We start from the raw sequence: 9,063 nt of genomic DNA, 5'->3' as shown, positions 1-9,063 counted from the left end.
GCCTGCCCGCCTGCCCGCCCCGGACCTGGCTTGGGGCCCAGGAGAAAGGCAGCTGCAGCTGGTGGGGGAGGGGGGAGAAGAGGCCCCTTTCTTCCACGGTCCTCCACCAGCGTGCACTTGTAGAGTCGCAGCTACTGAGGGCGGGAAGGGCCCTTAGAGATCCTCTAATCCAGCACCCTCCTTTTACAGAGAGGGAAGTGGAGGCACAATTTCACACCATGTCAGTGGTAGAGCCCAGGGTAGCCCCAGGAAGAAACGGGTAGTTACAAAATCAACTCTGTCTGTTACCTAACCACACTGCCCATCCTTTCCACACACCGTGACCCAGGCCTCTTGACTTTCATCCCCGACTTTGCAGCTGTTCCCCTCTCATCCCCTCCTGGCTCCAAAACTCCCCCAGACCCTTGGAGACAGCTGGTAAGAGAACTTGGATTTCAATCTTGCTTCTCTCTAGTTCTAGCTAACCTGTGACCTTGGGCTTTCCCTCTCTGGGCCTTGGTTTCATCTTTTGTACACAATGGGCGCAGTGAGGGTGATATTCTTTGCAAGTTCTAGCAGCACGTGATTTTCTTGCATCCTCCTCCCCACCAGTGAATTAGTGGCCAAGACCAGTTTATGCCGCCCCATTCATGACTCCATCTCCAATTCCCAAAGCCCTATCTGTTCCATCCCTTCGATTCCACCAATACATTAATCTAACCAACCGATCGACAAGCATGAAGTGCTACACTGGAGCTCTAGAGATGGAAACATAGAAATTCAAACAGTGCCTTCCCTCAAGGAGGTTTGATTTATACGGGAAACAAACTGCATGTAAGAAAATACAAAAATACACACAGCCTAACTGGAAGAATTTTGGGTAGGGTGGGGCTAGGAAGACACTGGGGAGGGGAGGGTGGTTCAGGAAAGACCTCGTGCAGAAGGTGACCCTTGAACTGAGACCTGGAGGAAGCTAGAGATTCTGAGAGGAAAGGTGGACGGAATGCGTTCCAGGCATAGGCACAGCCAATATAAAAAGTAGGGAGGGAAGAGATGGAATGTCTTGTGTGAACACTGATCTTGTATAAATAAGCTGAAAAGAGGATGGGGCCAGACTGGGAAGAGCTTTAAATGCCAAACAGAGGGATTTGTATTTTACCCCAAGGGCAAGAAAGAAAGACTGGGAATTTGTGGACTAGAAGAATAACAAAGATGGACCTCTCTGCCTTAGGAATATAAATGTGGCAGGTGTTTAGAGGACAGATTGGATCGGGGGAGATTCGAGGCAGGGAGAACAATAAGGAGGGCCATTCCAAGTCCAGGTAAGAGGAGATAAAGACCTGAACTAAAGTGCTGGCTATTCAAGGGGGAACGAGACAGACATAAGAGGTGGAGGAGGTAGAAAGAACAAGATTTGGCGATTTGGACGTGGGGGCTGAGGGAGAGCAGGGAGTTGAAGTGTGACTCTGAGGTTGCAAACTTGGTGATAGGAAGGGTAGCGGTGCCCTTCATAGAAACAGATGCAATGAATCTCATCTAGCCCTGTCTCTGAGCTAGGCAGGCTATATCTACCCTTCAGGATTCTAGAATAACTTGAAGGGTTTGGGGTATCTCGAATTTTCCACTGACATTGGCTAATCCCTACTGTTTATGTCCCCCATCATTGAACAGGGGCCAGTGACTAGAAACTTCCACACTCACCCCTCCCAAGTTCTATTTAGCCATTTAACATTGAGTGGTTTTTACAAAGGGACGTTTGCTTCAAACATATAGCTAGAAAAAATGCCCTAGCATTTTTCCCCAAGACCTCAGTGGCATGATCTCCCCTACACCTCTGGTTTCTGGGGGAGCGGGCTCAAAAGTTAGCTCCGTTTCTATGTAGCATTGTTCCCACCAAATTCAGATCGAAGGTGACTTCTTGTCTCATCTAATGCTGCAATGAGTCCAGAAGGTCAGCCACTCTTTGCCCCTCAGGGCACTGATGCTAGACTGGCTGCATCACCCAATCTGGAGCACCAGGTCTCTAGGATACCTTCAAGCCAACATTTTGAACTCACTAAATGGTGAGGTTCCCAACCCTATCATCTGGAATAGAAAAAAACAAACAAAAAGGCTCGGGAACTTGAGAGGGAAGAAGGTTCTAAGGCTTACAGTGTGGTAAGAAGGTCCCACCCTTACCTCGTGATCTCTCATCAGAGGCAACGAGCTAAGGAGTCATTGAATGAAGTTGAAAGACAGGTCATGACTGAAGCTAACAGGCCTTTTTGAAGACTCCAAAAGTCCCATGTATGAAGCCAACAAAAAAGGCTTCTCCTAACCACCTAACTAGCCAGCAGGAACAGGTTGCAAAATGTCCACACATGATCCACAGTCTCCCCAAGGCACCTCCCTAATCCTTCATTGCTACCTGGAAGCAGGCCCCCTAGCATCTTGCAGGTGGAGAGGATGCATTGCCCAGCAAGCTGTTGGGGTCTAGCATACACTGGTTCCCCATCATATAAGCAAGTTAAGAAGAGAGATGTGTTTGGGGGAAAACATGAGTTCGGTCTTGGGTGCTGATTTTGAGATAATCTTCAGAAAGTCAAACTGGAAATGTTTAATGGGCGCTTGGTGATGGGGGGGCGGTGTGAGGATCTTAGATAAAATATATAGATTGAGGGTCATCTGGATAGAGTTGATAATTCATCCCACAGCAGCTGACAAAATGACAGAGAAAGAAGAGAAGAAGGCCTAGGTTAGCAGTGGGCATGACCTGAATGAAAACCTAGCAAAGGAAACCGAGGAAAGGCCCAGACAGGTGGAAGAGAGAAGATGTCATGAAACCAAGAAGAGAGCATATCAAAGAGAACTAAGTGATTAACAGCGTCAAGGGCTGCAGAGAAGTCAACAAGGATGAGGACTGAGAAAAGGTCGCTTTTGTTGTTCACTTGTGTCTGGCTCTGGGTTTTCTTGGCAAAGATGCTGGAGTGGTTTGCCATTTCCTTCTCCAGCTCACTTTACAGATGAGGAAACTGAGGCAAATAGGGTTAAAAGTGACTTGCCCAGGGTCACACTGGTAATAAGTGTCTGAGGCCAGATTTGAACTCATAAAGATGAGTCTTCCTGATTCCACTCCCAGTATTCTATCCATTGCACTACCGAGCTGCCCTAAGGAAGAAAAAAAAGAGCACTAGATCTGGCAATTAAGAGATAGTAGCTTTGGAGAGGTCCATTTCAGTTAAATGATGAGGTTAGCAGCCAGATTACAAGAGAAGAAGGATGAAAGGAGAATAAGTGGAGGTGATATGTATAGACAGCTTTTCCTAAAACTTAGAATTTAGGCTGTAAGAGGGATGAGAAATAGAGGGGGACGGCTTAAGGCACGGTGGTATCAGCTGAGGGCATGTTTTATGGATGGGGAGACCTGGGTAACTGTGTAGGCAGAAGGGAAGGTTCCTCTTAGTGCAAAGCACCGTATTAGGCCTTAGAGATAGAACCGGAGATACAGGAGACCTTGCCATATTCCTGCCACTACTAGCTTCTTTCTTCTGAGATCACTTCCCATTTGCACTAAAGCTGTCTTACACATACATACATGTTTGCATGTTGTCTTCTCCACTAGAATGCTGTTGTGCAGTCATTTCAGTCATGTCTCACTCTTTGTTACCCCATTTGGGGTTTTCTTGGCGAATATATTGGAGTGGTTTGCCATTTCCTTCTCAATCTCATTTTACAGATGAGGAAACTGAGACAAACAGGGTGAAATGACTTGCCCAAGGTCACACAACTAGGAAGTATCTGAGGCCAGATTTGAACTCTTTCTGACTCCAGGCCCAGCAGTCTATCCACTGAGCTACCAAGCTGCCTCCCCCGCCCCCCCACCACCATTAGAATGCAAGCTCCTTAAAGGCAGGAACCCATTTGTTTGATTTTGCTTCCTTCCCTGCCCCATCCCCTCCCCCCACCCCCTTTTTTTTTATCCTTAGTAGATTAGCATTGTGCCTGGAACATAGACAGCCCTTAATAAAATGCTTGTTGAATAAGTAGAACCTAGAAGGAAATTAGGTATTCCAAGAGACTCTAGGAAAAAGGGAGTACATTCCAGGCATTGGGGCCAGCCTGTGCAAAGCATAGAGATAGAGACGGAATGTTCCTGGAAAGCCCGTGGACTAGTTTGATTGGAAAATCCAATGTGCCCGGAAGATACAATTTAAAATGAGTCTGGAGCCAGGTCCTGGAAGGTTTTTGACGCCAGTATTGCCTTCTAGTGGGGATGAGGCACTGTCACACTCAGGCTTCAGAAGATTATTTGGCAGCAGCCTGGGGAAGGAGGTTTAGGGAGAGTAGAGACTGGAATGGACCTACCATTTAGCAAGCAGTAAGTGCTTACTTACTTGATTTGAGGCACTTTGCTGTGGAAATGAAGGAATGCCAAGGAAAGGAAAAGGGAAGCTAGAAATGGGCCCTGCCTTCCAGGAGTTTACATTCTATCGGAGACAATTTGCCCAGACTATAAGTAGGTATATCCTAGATACATTTGTACCAGTATGCTCTGGCCTCACTCTCATGGAGCAAAGTTGGCTACATCTGTCTCCTCCAGGTTCTAGGGGTACCCTGGAGATTTAAGGAGTATCTCTTCTCTAATGCACACTGCTCAAGCCCCTACCAACTGTGTTTCTCCCAGATGTTAGGCACCAATACCTAGCACCCCAGTCCCATTTCACTACTGAACATCAATTGACTCTAACAAAGGGATATTTACGTTAAAGAGCTAGTGATAAAAATGATACAAACATCCCTGTCCCCTCCCCAATACTTCCAAGAGTACACCATCTCCTGTCCTACGCCAGCCTATGGCAGTAGTCTGAAGCAGCTTTGGTTGAAGCTACTAGACTTTAGGTGAGTGATGAGTAGAAGGGTAGCTAGGTAGCACAGTGGATAGAGTGCATGGCCTTTAGTCACAGACTTAACTGAGTTCAAATCTGGCCTCAGACACTAGCTGGGTGACCCAGGGCAAGTCACTTAACCCTGTTTGCCTCAGTTTCTCAATTTATAAAATGAGCTGGACAAGGAAATGGCAAACTGCTCCAGTACCTTTGCCAAAAAAACTCCAAATGCCCCAACTGATAAATGATCAAAAGATAGGAAAGGCAGTTTTCAGAGGAAGAAATTAAAGCTATCTATAGTCATATGGAAAAAATGCTATAAATCACTATTGATTAGAGGAATGCAAATCAATAACATCATACCTATCAGATTGGCTAACATGACAAAACAGGAAAATGATAAATGTTGCAGAAGATGTGGGAAAATTAGAACATTAATGCATTGTTAGTGGAGTTGTGAATTGATCCAACCATTCTGGAGAGCAATTTGGAACTATGCCCAAAGGACTATAAAAATGTGCATAGCCTTTTAACCCAGCAATACCACTTCTAAGTCTGTATCCCAAAGAGATCATAAAAATGGAAAAAGGACCCACTGTACAAAAATATTTATAGCAACTCTTTTAGTGGTGGCAAAGAATTGGAAATTGAGTGGATGTCCGTCAATTGGGGAATGGCTAAACAAGTTATGGTATATGAATGTAATGGAATACTATTGTTCCATAAGAAATGATGAGCAGGCAGACTTCAGAAAAACCTGCGAAGACTTACATGAACTGATGCAGAGTGAAATGAGCAGAACCAGGAGAACATTGTACGCAGTAACAGCCACACTGTGCAATGACTGACTTTGATAGATTTGGCTCTTCTCGAGAGCAATGCAAGGATCTAAGACAACTCCAAAAGACTCATGATGGAAAATGCTATCCACATCCAGAGAAAGAACTCTGGAGTCTGCAGATAGCAGCATATTATTTGATTTCCTTTTCTTTTGTTGTTTTGTTTTGTTTTTTCTTTTTTGTGGTTCTTCCTATTGGTTCTAATTCTTCTTTACAACATGACTAATGTGAAAACATGTTTAATATGAATGTATATGTGGAGCCTGTATGAGATTGCTGTCTAGGAAAGGGGGAAAGAGAGGGGAGAGCAAATTTAAAACTCAAAACCTTATGGAAGTAAATGTTGAAAACTAAAAATTAATTAATTAATTAAAAAAAATAAAGTCTATTCAATCTAAAAGTTCCAGAAAAAGAAAAGAAAATTAAAATGTCTTGTAGAGTAACAGAAAAATAATAACAAGGGTGGAAGGTAAGGTTATTAAGGAACTTGCTTTTGAGTTGAATGGGTGTTGCGTGAGGTTATAAAGGGACCAGGGTGGAGATACAAATATTACAGTAATAGAACTGAGGCTCAGATTCAGATTCAAATGACCACAGGCTATTGGAATAAAGGGCTAAGGGGCAGCTAAGGGCCTGGATTTCTGAAGACTCTTCTTCCTGAGTTCAAAACTGGCCTCAGACACTTACCAGATGTGTGACCCTGGGCAAGCCACTTAACCCTGCTTGCCTCTGTTTCCCCATCTGTAAAATTAGCTGGAGAAGGAAATGGCAAATCACTGCAGTGTCTTTGCCAGGAAATCCCCAAATGGGCCACGGAAGAGTCAGAAGGGACTGAAACCACTGAACAACCACAACAACAAAAAGAACAGAGGTGGAGTGTGGCCTGTGAGGAATGTCAAATAGACCACTGTGGGTGGAGGAGAGTGATGCATAGGAAGACTGAAGAGATCTGCAGAGTCCAGGTTGGGAAGAGTTTTATTTTTTTTTTCATAAATTTATATTGACATCTTTTGTTTTAACATGACCAACATGGGAAATTCTCTGTGTCAATGACACCACAGGTTCTAGCTAACAACAAAAGTAGGGGAAAGACAGGAGAGGAGGGAGGCCCTGTATCCCTCTCCTTCCTCCTAGAGAGCCATCTGTCTCTTTTTTTTTAATTTAAATTTATTTATTTTTAGTTTTCAACATTCACTTCCATAAGATTTTGAGTTTTAAATTTTCTCTTCCCCTCATTTCTTCCCCCACCCCCACCATGAGATGGTGTACAAAATAGAGGCTCTACGTATACATTCATGTTAAGCATATTTTCCCATTAGTCATGATGTAAAGAACAATTAGAACCAATGGGAGGAACCATAAGAATGAAGCAATAAAACAAAACAACAAAGGAAAAGGAGATCAAATAGTGTACCTCCATCTTCATTTCAGACTCCATATTTCCTTCTCTGGGTGTGGATAGCAATTTCTATCATAAATCTTTTGGAGTTGTCTGAGATTCTTGAATTGCTGTGAAGAGCCAAGTCTAACAAAGTCAGTCATCCCATAGTGTGGCTGTTCCTGTGTACAGTGTTCTCCTGGTTCTGCTCATTTCACTCTGCATCAGTTCATGTAAGTCTTTCCAAGTTTTTTTGAATTCTGCCTGCTCATCATTTCTGATAGCACAATAGTACTCCATCACATTCATATACCACAACTTGTTCAGCCATTCCCCAATGGATGGTCATCCCCTCAATTTCCAATGCTAGGCCACCACAAAAAGAGCTGCTGTAAATATTTTTGTACATGTGGGTCCTTTTCCCATTTTTATAATCTAGACCTAGATACAGCCCTAGAAGTGGTATTGCTGGGTCAAAGGGCATACACAATTTTATAGCCCTTTGAGCAGAGAGCCATCTCTTAAAAACAACAACAATAATAAATAGATATGTAGATAAATAAAGAGAGAGCAATGGGTGGGGGAGGAGCTGGAGAGAGGGAACAAATCGGGAACTGAAAATAAAAAGTGTAAAAAAATTTAAATCAAAATTTAAAAAAAGGGGAAGAGAAAAAAATTCGGGAAGACTAATCAACGCATTGAAGAAAAAACGGACGTTATATATAAGTCCACATTCATAGACCCCCACCTCTGGTGAAAAGTTTTAAATACTAAACAGAGGCCTGGGGAAGGAGAAGTGCAATAATGCAGGAGAAAAGCAAGCATGGACTGAGATCAGATGGGAGAGATACTATTCAGAGACAGCCTAGGTTCATGCCAGCCCCCGGGATTGACTTTCTCCCGCCCAGACCCTTATACCAATGCTTTCCCTCTCCTTTTTGGATAGGACCCAAGGTGTCACTGGCACAGAGAAGTTCCCATGTGGAACCTTCATCCACTGAAGGAAGTCGGCAGCAGCCATTCTGCCCCTGCTTAGGCACTTGCTTCGGACACTGAGAGGTTGACTTGTCTCCAGTTCCAGCCAGACTCCACCCAGTTCTTCCAGATTCCCAGGTCAGCTGTCCATCAGAACCTGCCTTTGCAATGTACTTCTCGTGACTTCCGCTCCGGTCTTGTCAGTCTGATCTCTTCTTACCCTTCCTGCCAGGCTTGACTCAAAGCCTACCTCTTCCAGGGAGCCTTCTCTGCTTACATCCCTCTTTTTCTCAAGCCAGATGTGACCCTTCCCTCCTCTGAACCTCTGAAACGCTTGGTCTGCCCTCTCCCATCAGCAGTGGCCCCTCTGGCAGTCAGTCTGGAGAAGCCTTCGCACCCCTTCTCAGAATTATATTGTTAAATGTCCGAAATAAAAACATGTGACGTAGTCAATTTCTTTTTTTCTTTCTTTTTTTTTTTTGGTGAGGCAATTGGGTTTATGTGACTTGCCCAGGGTCACACAGCTAGCCAGTATCATGTGTCTGAGATGGCTTTGAATTCAGGTCCTGCTGACTCCAGCGCTGGTGCTCTATCCACTAGGCAATCTAGCTGCCCCGACATGATCAATTTCTATAGAATTTAGGGAGGATAAAGATGTGGGGTTTTTTTTCCCTCTCCAAGTTCATGGACCCCCTGACATCTATACACAGACCCCCGATTAAGAATAGGCACTTAATAAATGTGGGATGAATGAATGGATTGTCACTTCAGCTGCCTAAGCCTCAGTCTTCTCGTTTGTAAAATGGGGACCACCTCACAGATTTGATGAGAAGCAAGTACTTATCAGACCTTGAAAGCTCTAAGGAAATGTGAGTCATGATTCTCCTCTCTTCTCCGATAGTTAATTATTTATTTGTGTGCTCGTCTCAAATCTCTAGTCAGAGTAGGAGTTCCAGGGATCCAGGACTCAGTAGTTAGTTTGTAAGTGGATTTCCCAAGTTACCAAAGGCAGTAAGGACCCTTCTGC

At 44.2% G+C, this 9,063-nt stretch overlaps 1 long non-coding RNA gene across 1 annotated transcript; it reads left to right on the top strand.

Annotated features, from left to right (window-relative positions):
• The first annotated feature begins 208 nt into the window (after positions 1 to 208).
• On the top strand, positions 209 to 8,484 carry LOC144456725 (uncharacterized). Its single transcript, XR_013485760.1, has 2 exons — positions 209 to 417; positions 8,008 to 8,484. It is a non-coding gene; the product is annotated as an uncharacterized LOC144456725 (long non-coding RNA).
• The last annotated feature ends 579 nt before the right edge of the window (positions 8,485 to 9,063 follow it).

The sequence above is a fragment of the Phascolarctos cinereus genome, unplaced genomic scaffold (genome assembly GCF_003287225.1).
Source record: "Phascolarctos cinereus isolate Bilbo 61053 unplaced genomic scaffold, phaCin_HiC Scaffold_4;HRSCAF=312, whole genome shotgun sequence".
Lineage (NCBI taxonomy): Eukaryota > Metazoa > Chordata > Mammalia > Diprotodontia > Phascolarctidae > Phascolarctos > Phascolarctos cinereus.
The sequence above is the reverse complement of the archived record's forward strand: the minus strand, read 5'-3'. Positions and strand labels throughout refer to the sequence as shown.